Source organism: Festucalex cinctus, chromosome 4 (assembly GCF_051991245.1).
Source record: "Festucalex cinctus isolate MCC-2025b chromosome 4, RoL_Fcin_1.0, whole genome shotgun sequence".
NCBI classification, from domain to species: Eukaryota; Metazoa; Chordata; class Actinopteri; order Syngnathiformes; family Syngnathidae; genus Festucalex; species Festucalex cinctus.
The window spans coordinates 22,187,395-22,201,085 of NC_135414.1; the positions used below are offsets into that span (position 1 = coordinate 22,187,395).

The 13,691-nt window shown below is 40.9% G+C and overlaps 1 long non-coding RNA gene across 1 annotated transcript; it reads left to right on the plus strand.

Moving 5' to 3' along the window:
* The first annotated feature begins 11,393 nt into the window (after positions 1–11,393).
* On the plus strand, positions 11,394–13,691 carry LOC144017757 (uncharacterized). The gene is made up of 3 exons (XR_013283246.1): positions 11,394–11,753; positions 11,832–11,915; positions 12,746–13,691. It is a non-coding gene; the product is annotated as an uncharacterized LOC144017757 (long non-coding RNA).

The window sequence follows — 13,691 nt, forward strand, 5'->3', positions numbered from 1 at the left end:
GTCGAGTGGTTAGCACGTCCGCTTCCCAGTTCTGAGGTCTCCGGTTCGAGTCCAGGCTCGGACCTTCCTGGGTGGAGTTTGCATGTTCTCCCCGTGCCCGCGTGGGTCTTCTCCGGGTACTCCGGTCTCCTCCCACATTCCAAAGACATGCATGGCAGGTTAATCGGGCGCTCTGAATTGTCCCTAGGGTGTGCGTGTGAGTGTGGATGGTTGTTCGTCTCTGTGTGCCCTGCGATTGGTTGGCAACCAGTCCAGGGTGTCCCCTGCCTACTGCCCAGAGCCAGCTGAGATAGGCACCAGCAGCCCCCGCGACCCTTGTGAGGAATAAGCGGTCAAGAAAATGGATGGATGGATAGTTCCTGGTGCGAATTTGTTGTATATTTGTTTTCAGCAAAATTGTAGTGTCCTGATTTTTAATTGTGAAAATCTGGTCGCCCTACGGGTGTGTATGTCGACTAAGGCAACCACTATTCCCAACATAGTGAAAGTAAAAAAAAAAAAAAGGAAAAACATATGTCTTGGTTGTTGTCAAGTAATCCTACGATGAGTCATCCTAGAGGTTGCACAAGCGGTGAAAGACAACTGTCAAAACTCCAAACAAAAGAGCCGAAGCAGGTCGACAAGGACCAGGCTAGCTGTTAGCACATGTTTACCTGTTTCTGCGCTTTTGTTCTCAATCCCAGTGCTCAGAGGCAGGATGTCAGTGGGTATTGGAGGACTTGCGCATGGGCTCACCGTGATCTGCTTTCACTCAGGCTTTGTCACGTCATCGTGTTGTTGCACAAAAGACATACATGTTCGCACAAACACGCTTCCAGGGGCTACTCCTTCTCAAGTGTTGGAATTCCAGAGCACACAGGGGCTCCCTTATAAAAAACCCCAATGAAATCCCTGATGCTCGTTCCCCCCCCTCTTAATCGTAAACAGGCTCGCACGTAGCACGACCACCGCACCCTTAATAGCTCTTCAAATAATACGTCGGTTTTTGTCTTGATTTACGGAGGCCATAAAAGTCTTCAAAGTGCAGTGTAATCTTTCATTAGGGATCTCGAGGATGGTGTCAGCCATATCTGTTCTTCATTACGTGATCGCGCTGTGTTTTACCTTTTCATTTTATGGTAACAGAGAACATAAAAGCAGCCTTGTTAAAGAAATACCCTCTCGACATTTGGATTATCTTGTTAACACACACTTATGCGGTAATATTTTGCTGTGTACCTAATAGGTAAAATATTATGGAAGGTATTAAAAAAAGGAAAGTTAAGCATATTCAAATACTGAAGAGGAAATTGATACAATGTATTGGTAATGACAGTAATACTTATGTTTGGTCAGTTCCTTAAATGGATCAAGGTTGGGTGTGTTCAGGTTCCAGCCCATGACACTGACTACCGCCTGTCAATATGTAACATGGGGAGGGGGTCGGGGGGGATCCCAGCCAAGGTATTTGACCCACACAACCTTCGACCCCGAGATGATTGAAGTGGCGGCTTTCCCTGCTCTTGTGCTCCGGCCTCGAGACAAGGTGACGAGTCCTTTAGGAGCTCTCTGGTTGCACCGTTTTTGAGACAGGGTAGAAAAGTGCAAAAGAACGGAGAAAGGTGGGGGGAGGAAATGCGCCGTTTTTTGTTAAAAGCGTTGTTGTAACGTGTATGCCGAAGCTTAGGCCTAAAGACATTCCACCCAAGCCAGGAGGAAGGCTACGCTGTGCTGTGACCTTGAGTGGTCTTTATGGGTGTCACTGTGATTGCTTTGCTGGGGGGCAGCTTCTGGCTCAGGTAACCTGGATGAGTCATTTTACTGTAGCTCCTCTTAGGTAGCAAATAATGATGCTTGGCATACAGTAATATGAAGGGATAGATATAAGGTTGTAAAATTACATTTTTAACAGTCCCAGGTATTTTTATAACATGTCTGTGATGTTTTGTTCAAAATACCCCTAGGATCAATAATTCTGTCCTATTGCTAACCATCATTGAAACATGCCTGTTTTGAGGGGGCGGTGTTGTCTCATGCAAATGAGCCACTTCTCAGCATGAGAATGGCTTTTGTTACCATTCCGACTGTGGGCGGAGTTAGGGAAAAGCGACTTTTTCAGCCCAGAGTCTTTTGCGAGAACATCTCTATTTTCGTTTGTGGAGGCAGTACTTCATCATCAAGCGGAAAGATTTACATTTTCCACACTGTACCATTTACAATAAATCAAAGTCACAGATCACATTTTCAAAATATATATATTTTTTTTCCATAAATCAAGTTCCAGAAGGGTCCTGAAGGTCCTATTTTTTTTCTACAAGGAAAGTGTCCTTTTTTGTAAAATTCCTCACTAATGCTATTTACCCCTTTTAGCACCGATACATCAATTGTCATGTTACACTTCAACTAAGCCAATAATCTCTTTTAGTTTTCACCTTGTGCATGCCTCAAGGTCAAACGACTTTTCTCTCTTTAGTGGTCTCAAATGTTGCTTTGCTGCTCCTGGGGTCATGCCTACTAATCCCCAGTTACTCAAGTCCTGCTGGATTTCTCCCAAGGGCGGCAGAAACCAGATCCCCAAACCCCCTGAAGCTGGCCTAAGATGTCCGCAGAGATAAGTATCCTGAGCCCACTCCCAGTCAGGGGGTCTTAGGCAAGAATTCAGAGACACATCATCACAAATCCATTAAGGCTGGCCCACTAGTTTAACAACAAACCGCAGCTGCAGCCACTATACCTTTTAAACCTTGCGTGCAGTCCCAGGAACTTGGCTGGAGCAGGTACTGGACCGGACCGCTTGACACTTCTACAATTTTGAATCAATGCACAGAGTGAGGGGTGGGAATCAGCCAATTTAAACAATTCACGAGAGTATATTATTCCTATACTCTGCCAACAATAACATGGCAAAGCATGAAGAAGAAGACGGGAAAATATTATACAGTAATATTTCAATAACAATATCCTGATGGAACACTGATGTTGCAAATTAACGATTATTTTGGAGAAAGAAAATCCAGATACGGTATGGTTGTTTGTCGAAACGCTTTCCACTTGGCTGGCGACAAGTTTAGTGCGTATCCTGCCTCACAGCTGAGGTCAACTGGGATAGGCTCCTGCAAACACATGACCCTATTAAGAATTAGTGGAACTCCCAGAGCAAACTTGTCACATGTGAGGACCTAAAGATATATTGTAATTTAGTGACAGTCACAGCACATTAGATGTATGACTGCATGTTTTTCTTTACAGAATATGTGGCTGTTTTTTATCCAAAGCTGCAATTGCACATTGAATTCAGCTTGTGTGGTAGAGGCCACTTTGAGTGACGCTGCAAATAAAATTGTCTGTTTGAGGCCGCGCTGCATCGTGCCTGTGGCCTTGGCAAATGCGCGTCGCCTGCATGGGAGGCATTCAGCGGTCGGGCGACAAAATATAGAGAGCGGCAGCCGACTACTGTGTCGTTTGCGGTGCAGTGTTGTGCTCGCAGCGCCGAAGGACAACACTTGTGTACATCGACCATAAGTGGGAGACTCCACTTCATTCTTTTCCCACAATTTGGGCTTCTGTGCTGTGTTTTGCCTCAAGTGCATTGTGTTTGTGTGTATTTGTCTAGAGTGTGTCAAGGCCGCCATAGCCTTCAATTAGCACAGCGTTTAGTGGCCATCTTTGAAACCATGATTGTGAAACAAACAAATCAATCCTGAGGATTTCCCAACCATTTGGGCGAGGGCTTTACTATGTGGACCATAAAATTGTATTCTGGGTAGCTCATTTAAAGTTTTTATTTACTGTTGCCGTAAACTCCATTTTATTTTTGGTTATGTGTGATAGTTTATCAGATGTACATTTTTAAGATTTTTACCCACTACTAGAAATCTAAAAGTGTAAATACACTCTTTGTGGGCTTCGTTGCATTATTTCAGGGACTCTCAATTCACGACAGAGTTCTACTCCAGCAACAGCAAGTCGGAATGCTCTATAGTCTAATGGTGGTGGCCGTTCTTTACCCGATAAAGCTCAATCACAGTTTAACCATTTTGGCCGAATTTGCTATTTGGTCACATCATTGTAGGATATTTGGTTAAATGGCCAAATTGTCTGGTTTTATTAAATTAGAGGAATAAATATAGAGAACCTCAATTCATGATGGTTGCAATGTTTTTTTGTTGGTCATGAACTACTTTAGTAAACCTAACCACAGAGGTATAAGCTAATTGTTGACTGTTTTTCACCTGATTATTTTTATATTCATGGCCTACATGTTTTTTAAGTGACTATTTCCTATTGTGTTAGCATAGATTAGTAAGAGTATATGTGTGTTCTGATTGAGTACAGAATCGGACTCAATGTCGCAGAACTGGCACTACATCATAAAAAGAGAATCCTCTGTAATTAGTGTCTAGTGCAGCCCTTTGAGTTGATTATCTATAAAAGTTTACCAATATGTTACCAACTCTAAAGAGTATGTGGTTGACTCTAGCTGACAGGATTACATGACAAAATTTGGATGTTTTTCCCGCAAAATATCCCTCCAAAAACGTTGGGACAAATCACACCAATGTGCTGGCTTCACATGTTTGAGGAAAACTCCTGCACACATCATGTTCTAATTTACCAAATAAGGAGCGGAGCCAATGGGGGGGGGGGGGGGGGGGGGGGGGGGGGTATTTGAAAAAAATCAATAGCACCGGATCAGTAACCCCTCTGCCCTCATAGTGTGACAGTGAACCCATATGGACACTGCAGGGTGTTGAGGCCACACGTCTCATCGGTTGTGTTTCTGGGATTATCCACAGACAACTGAAGTAAATTGGAGTTTAAAACAAAATTTAAAGAAGGATGACTATGGAGAAACGTAGCAAAGCGGCAAAATTAGCAAGCACATTGGGTGGAACAAATAAATCACATAGTGAACCTAGCCAGACACACAACATTGTGGAGCGACCACATGTTAGAGTCTAATGTACATAATGTAAGCAGAAAAAGGTGAGACTCAGCTGTGGAATAAGGTTAAAGGTAACGTGGAAAGTTGCATTTTTAAAAAGTTAATTAAAGGATGTCACACATATACAGTGCATGTACAGTCTGGATGTTCAATATGTTGTGCATTACACAGTCCAGGTGATTCCCGGCCTCGGAACATGATCTCCTCCAGGCCACAGCCCTCGTCTCGTTAAAGCGGCGCAAAGCCGGTGTGGATCGAGTTTAAAAGTAATAAAAAAGGAGCGGACCTGGCGGCTAGGTGCGATCGGATTCCCGCGAGCGACGTTCCTTTTCATGTGCACGCGGCATTCAACCAAGCGTTTAATTCAACAAATCCACCGTTGTGATCCAGTCCAAATGGAGCTGGGGGGGGGTTACTTCAATTTGTACCAAAGCATCTCCGCGTGATCAAAGCGTGGCCGCCCATCCCCAACATGCTGCTTAAATTAACACTAACACCACAGTCCTGTATTTGGAATGGATTACCGGCGGTGGAATTCCTTCACACACATATGGTTTCAATAGGGCCGCCATGCCAGCTTCACATCTTTAATGGGCTGACAGGCAACTTTGGTGCAAACTCTCTCCACTCCCCCAATTTTTTTTTTTTTTTTCCAGGCTGTGACACACACGCACGCGTGCGTGCACGCACCCCAAAAATGAAAAGTCTCTTCCACCACTGTGAATTACAGAGATTCTGGCTGAATGTTCTCAGCATGCTGCACACATCAGCTCACCAAGAGGATGTCACTTCACTGCACCGTGTGTGTGCGTGTTACCCAGGAAGTAGGCAGCTAACGAAACTTACTGAATTACTCTCGTCTTCTTCTCTTCTCCATTCTGCACTTCTTCCTCCTCGTAGCGTTTCCATTCTCCCCTCACTCTCTCATTCGTCTTTACTTCTCTCTACTCTTCTTTATTCCTGCTCAATTCTCCTCCTCTAATTGCATCTCAAGCACTATCTTCTTCGACTTCCCTTCTTGCTTCCCTTCATATATGTCTCACCATATTAATCACTCACTTTACTGTCTCAGTCTACTCTTCCATTCTGCTATTCTTTCTGATTTCAAATTCTTCCCTTCTTCCTCTCATCCTCTGTTTCTCCCAAATTCTCTTCAATGCCCCCCCCCCTTGCCTCTTAATCTCTCATCTTTTTTACCGTATACTTCCTTTCTTCTTTCCTTATCACTCCTGTTGACTTTTACTTTCTTGTCACATTTTTCTCTTGCTCCTCAGAAATCTCAATTTTCCTCATCTTTTCTCATCTTCCTCATCTTTTTTCCTTGTCAACATATCAATTTCTCAGGTTCCTCTTCCTCCTTTCTCATGGTCATCCCTTCTCCAAGTCTTCCTCATCTCTTTTCTCCCTCCTCATGTTCATCTTCCTCATTCTTTCCTCCTCGGCATCCTTTTTCTCCTCATGAACTCTTACTAATACTCTTCTTCATCCTCCTCCTCTGCCTATAACCTGCACTGCAAAAATTTAAATCCAGGCAGGAGTAAGCAACCACAAATTAAGGCAAAATACACTTTTTCTTCATCTGCCAAGATATTTTTTTTTCTTACACCACATTTTTTGTGAGATAAATTAATTTAATTACTAACATTTTTAATGTATTATTATTATTATTATTATTATTAGGGCCCGAGCAGCGACCGCTGCGAGGTCCCTATTGTTCCTGAAGGAATTCTTATTAGGGCCCGAGCAGCGACCGCTGCGAGGTCCCTATTGTTCCTGAAGGAATTCTTATTATTAGGGCCCGAGCAGCGGCGGCGGCGGTGCCGCTGCGAGGCCCTATTGTTTTTGTAGGAATTCTTCTTATTATTATTATTCTTATTATTATTCTTCTCCGCAAACAATCGCATTTTTGAGACACTAAACGTGACCGAAAACTCACCAAACTTTACACGCACATCAGGCCTGGCGAAAAATTTGATATTTTAAAGTCGCCATACATGATAACAGAAAAATGGCTCCTTAGCGCCCCCTACATAGGTTAAACGGATCCCTGTCCTGCTACGATTGTCCGACGGCTATGAAAATTGTGTGGCACCTGTAGCACATCCCAATGAACAAAAACCTCTTTGAAGTGTGTACCCTAAAATAGACAGAAAGTGAGGTATGAGTATTTAAATGTCCAATTTTGGCCCAGTTTTGCATATTTACAGGGGTCATACTTTTGCCCGCTTCTCCTACACGGTTAACCCGATTGACTTCAAACTTGGGATGTACCATCTCAACACCTGGGACAACATCATTGTGAAAAATGAAAAGTTTTTGATATACTATATGACAGCGGCGGCGCATCAAATTTAGAGTTTAAAAATTCTTACTTCACGAGGCATTGCCGGTTGTACGTTTAATCTAGAGCTACGAAAATTGGTACACATATGTAACAGACTATGACCTACAAAAAACTCTTTTCGAACCATATGCTAAACCTAACAGGAAGTCCACCATTTTGATTTATTTTGGAACGTGTTGCCATTTTTTTGGCCATTTCATTGGGGTCTTATTTTAACGAACTCCTCCTACAGTGTTTATCCGATCATCTTCAAACTTGGTGTGATTCATCTTAAGATGTTGAAGATGAAAAGTTATTGAAAGCTTTGTATTTCGTCGCACGCTGTTGTCATGGCATGCACTGTTTGCAAAGGAAAAAAAGTATCCTTAAAGAAGCATTGCCAGTTGTACGAAGCAGCTAGAGCTACGAAAATTTGTAGACATATGTAACAGCCCAAGATGTACAAAAAAGTCTCTTGGTGCCCTGTGCTAAACCCAACAGGAAGTCCCCCAGGGGCCGGGCATCACATTTTGAGCTAAAAAAAACTCCTCTTTAACAAAGCATACCCGGCTGTACGTTTCACCTAGAGTTACCAAAATTTGTAGAGGTATATAACAGCCCTCGAGGTACAAAAAACTCTTTTTGAACCATATGCTAAACCTAACAGGACGTCTGCCATTTTGATTTACTTTGGAATGTGTTGCCATTTTTTTTTGGCCATTTCATAGGAGTCATATTTTAACAAACTGCTCCTACAGAGTTTATCCGATCATCTTCAAACTTGGTGTGATTCATCTTAAGATGTTGAAAATGAAAAGTTATTGAAAGTTTTTTATTTCGTCACACGCTGTTATCGTGGCATGCACTTTTTGCAAAGGAAAAAAATCCTTCTTAATGAAGCATTCCCAGTTGTACGAAGCAGCTAGAGCGACGAAAAATTGTAGACATATGTAACAGCCCAGGATGTACAAAAATGTCTCTTGGTGCCATGTGCTAAACGCAACAGGAAGTCCCCCAGGGGCCGGGCATCACATTTTGAGCTAAAAAATTCCTCTTTAACGAAGCATTCCCGGTTGTACGTTTCACCTAGCGCTATGATAATTTGCAGGCATACATAAGAGCCCATGATGTACAAAAAAGTCTCTTGGAACCATGTGCTAAACCAAACAGGAAGTCTGCCATTTTGATTTATGATGGGATTTGTTGCCATTTTTTGTGGCCTTTTTCAGGGGTCATATTTTAACGAACCCCTCCTACAAGATTTATCCGACTGTCTTCAAACTTGGTGTGTTTCATCTTAAGATGTTTAAGATGCAAAGTAATCGAAAGTTTTTTATTTTGTAACACGCTGTTGCCATAGCAATGCATTGTTTGTCAAGTGCTGCTTTTTTTTTTTATACACATGAAAACTCATGAAACTTTGCAAACACATCAGACTCGTCATGAACATGAATTTTCAGAGATTTATTGTGCAATTTGCAATAAATAGCGCCCTCTAGACATTTTTATGAAGCCTTTCCGATTGTATGATTATGCTAGACCTACAAAAAAGTATTATGTAGCCATTTGCCAAACCAAAGAGGAAGTCCGCTATTTTGATTTTATTTTGGGAATTATACATCATTTTTGGCCTTTTTCATTAAACTTTGCACAGACAAGGCATGGAAAAAACTAACATTTTAAATGGTCCTTGTTCCATGTAACAGTTGTCAAGTGCTGCTTTTTTTTTTTTTTTTTATACACATGAAAACTCATGAAACTTTGCAAACACATCAGACTTGTCATGAACATGAATTTTTAGAGATTTATTGTGCAATTTGCAATAAATAGCGCCCTCTAGACATTTTTATGAAGCATTTCCGATTGTATGATTATGCTAGACCTACAAAAAAGTATTATGTAGCCATTTGCCAAACCAAAGAGGAAGTCCGCTATTTTGATTTTATTTTGGGAATTATACATCATTTTTGGCCTTTCTCATTAAACTTTGCACAGACAAGCCATGGAAAAAAATAACATTTTAAATGGTCCTTGTTCCATGTAACAGTACCCCAACGTGCCAGTACCCTGACGTGCAAGTAACCCAACGTTGTGCTCAATAGCGCCCTCTATGCATTTTTATGGAGCATTTCCAATTGTATGATTCAAGCGATACACAACTAAAGATGACTTGACCAAGATTTATGAAAACTGGGAGGCATACCTATTAGCTTAAGACCTACAAAAGGTATTCTGTAGCCGTATGCTAAACCTAAAAGGAAGTCCACCATTTTGAATTTATTTTGGGAATTGCACACCATATTTTGCGTTTTGATTATACTTTGCACACACAAGGCTTGTCAAAAACATTTTAGATGGTCTTGTCCTATTTGACAGTACCCCAACGTGCCAGTACCCCGACGTGCAAGTACCCCAACGTGGCACGGGTTGCGAGGGCCCTTTATAGCTGCTCGCAGCTCTAGTTATTCTTCTTCTTCTTCTTCTTCTTTTTCTTTGTTATTATTCTTTTCCGCAAACAACCACATTTTTGAGGCACTAAACATGAACGAAAACTCACCAAACTTTACACACAGATCGGGTCTGGCGAAAAATTTGATATTTTAAAGTCGCCATACATGATAACAGAAAAATGGCTCTGTAGCGCCACCTACATAGGTTTAACGGATCCCTGTCCCGCTACGATTGTCCTATGGCTACGAAAATTGTGTGGCACCTGTAGCACATCCAGATGAACAAAAACCTCTTTGATATGTGTACCCTAAAATAGACAGGAAGTGAGGTATGAGTATTTGAATGTCCAATTTTGGCCCATTTTTGCACATTTACAGGGGTCATACTTTTGCCCGCTTCTCCTACACGGTTAACCCGATTGACTTCAAACTTGGGCTGTACCATCTCAACACCTGGGACAACATCATGGTAAAAAATCTAAAGTTTTTGACATACTATATGACGGTGGCGGGGCATCAAATTTACAGTTTCAAAATTCTTACTTAACGAAGCATTGCCGGTGGTACGTTTAATCTAGAGCTACGAAAATTGGTACACATATGTAACAGACTATGATCTACAAAAAAGCCTGTTGGTGCCATATGCTAAACCTAACAGGAAGTCCGCCAGAGGCGAGGCATCAAATTTTGTGTTTCAAAATTCTAACTTAATGAAGCATTCCCGGCTGTACATTTCACCTAGAGTTACCAATATTTGAAGACATATGTAACAGCCCTCAAGGTACAAAAAACTCTTTTTGAACCATATGCTAAACCGAACAGGAAGTCCGCCATTTTGATTTACTTTGGAACGTGTTGCCATTTTTTGGGCCATTTCATAGGGGTCTTATTTTAACGAACTCCTCCTACAGAGTTTATCCGATCATCTCCAAACTTGGTGTGATTCATCTTAAGATGTTGAAGATGAAAAGTTATTGAAAGCTTTTTATTTTGTCGCACGCTGTTGCCGTGGCATGCACAGTTTGCAAAGGAAAAAATTCCTTCTTAATGAAGCATTCCCAGTTGTACGAAGCAGCTAGAGCTACGAAAATTTGGAGACAAATGTAACAGCCCACGATGTACAAAAAAGTCTCTTGGTGCCATGTGCTAAACCCAACAGGAAGTCCCGTAGGGGCCGGGCATCACATTTTGAGCTAAAAAACTCCTCTTTAACGAAGCATTCCCGGTTGTACGTTTCACCTAGCGCTATGATAATTTAGAGGCATACATAAGAGCCCACGATGTACAAAAAAGTCTCTTGGAACCATGTGCTAAACCAAACAGGAAGTCCGCCATTTTGATTTATGATGGGATTTGTAGCCTTTTTTTGTGGCCTTTTTTAGGGGTCATATTTTAACTCCTCCTACAAAATTCATCCGACCGTGTTCAAACTTGGTGTGTTTCATCTTAAGATGTTTAAGATGCAAATTTATCGAAAGTTTTTTATTTTGTCGCACGCTGCTGCTATAGCGATGCATTGGTTGCCAAGTAAAGTGCTGCTTTGTTTTTTTTTTATCTATACATGTGTGAAAACTCGTGAAACTTTGCACACACATCAGACTTGTCATTAACATGAATTTTTAGAGATTTCTTGTGCAATTTGCAATAAATCGCACCCTCTATACATTTTTTATGGAGCATTTCCGATTGGATGATTCAAGCGCGAAATAACTAAAGATGACTTGACTTGACCTAGATTTGTGAAAACTCAGAGGCATACCTATTATATTATTATTATTTTTTGTACCTTACAAGATTATCTCTTGTGCCACATTAAACCCCTTTGCAGGCCTGAGCCAAACCACGGTCCATACATTTGATACCACTGCTTTATTTCAATGGTCAAGTACTTCATAACCACACCTACTTATGCTTGTCCTTGCATATATAGTAGACAACAAAGAGCTCTTTCAACAAAAGACATTTCCATCTACAAAGTCATACAAGGTAAGCACTCTATAAATTCTGCAATCACTACACTTCTATTCCTAAATTATCACTTCAAATACCAACAATGGTTAATACAGCTACAAATTTCTTGTATGTTTATGAAGTATGATACTGTATTTATTTCTACTCCTTTGCTTTTCTACAGAACATGAACAAATCACCAAGCAAATTCTCTTTTGATAAAGACCCTCTAATCATCTCCATACGCAAAGATTGCCAACTTTTTTCCGTAAGTATACAATACATAAACTAAACAGGACAACTTTCTCAATCATATACAGTATGCCATACATATATGTATTAAGTTCTCATTTATTAACAGGTTTGTTAAAGGCACCTTTAGTGTGTTTTTCTGTTTGTAATGTTTCTCCACGAGCACGTCTAGCCATTGATATCATGTAGAACACATATGCTAACCTTTTAGAGACAATTGAAGCTTACTTGCACAGTAGCCACTATCTTAACCACTTAATTCACATGTCTACTTGACAACTTATTACATGTAGTGAAATGGTACTTTGTGCGTCTTATGCTTTTTTCTGAACACTGCTTTTCAACTCTTTCCTTAAAACCAATACATGCGGTACTGTTATACTGTATAAATATATATGTCCGTGTGTATATATTTGTATATTCTTTCAAATAAACTCGTTTTGACACACACAGCCATTGAGTAACATGCAACACGACCACAACGTTTTGCACCAACACGTTACACTTACATAACCATTTATGTACCTGTCGTATCCTTACTTTTATTCATCATTTCATCACACAATCCTAAAACATTGCTTTTTGACCCAGATGATTCAACTATACCATTTTTGCGTGTCTTATTACTTACTAGCTATATTATTTATTAACGGGCAAAAACTATGAATATAAGATCACCGTCAAATATTACGTCTGTAATATCCATATACAGTGCATTACATAATATGCATTTGTATTAAGACACTACCATGCTAAAAATATGCACACGACTGTTCTGTAAACTACACCTAAGACAACCAAACTTCACAGATCTAACATGATTCTTCATTCTTTTTTGTTCTACAGATGTATCAAATGCTGCCACACAGACAGAAGAAGCCACTGAGGACATGCACGAAGACGATGATCACAATATAACAGGACAGGTTAACCCCCCTGAAGTTTTAGCCCGCAGGTCAAAGCGTCCTAGGACTAATTCATCCATGGAGGTTACATTATCCTAAGACAGACTATGTGCTAACCCAAACTCTTTGACCCCAAGGGATTCATCTGTCCCAGAAAACTTTTACACTAAAGAGTTTATCTGTCCTAGGGCGCTGTTAACCCCAGGTTAAAGTGTTATTTAATCTGTCCTGTTACAACAGCTATACATAAACAGCTGCATTCCTCTCCTGTTCCATCTCTCGCACTTCTTTCATCTCTTTTTCTCCTCTACTTATACCTATGCTTGCTCATGTGCTTTTTTCCCCTTTAGATGATGTCATTGGTTAGCCTGCTTCAAAGCTACATTTTTTCTTGAATAACTGTCACACATTTACTGTTTGCTGGACCCTACAAAACTGTCACAATACTTCACTATGTCATGAATACATATGTGTTGCACAGCGACACCACATTAAGAGTCATCAAAAAGCTTTTTATTTGATCACACACCATCTCTGTGCCATGCAATGTTTTCAAATGAACAGATGCTGGTTTTGAATATCAAACGAGCGACTTTTCATGAAACTTTGCACACACATCAGAAAGTCCACACTTTTGAATTTATTTTGGGAATTGTGCATCATTTTTGGCCTTTTACTGCACCTTTTTACACACAAGGCACGGCAAATGCATTTCTATTTTCCATGGTCCTTGTCTATTTAACAGTACCCCAACGTGCAAGTCCCCCGACTTGCATATACCCCAACGTGGCCCGGGTTGCGAGGGCCCTTTATAGCTGCTCGCAGCTCTAGTTATTCTTCTTTTTCTTCTCCGCAAACAATCGCATTTTTGAGACACTAAACGTGAC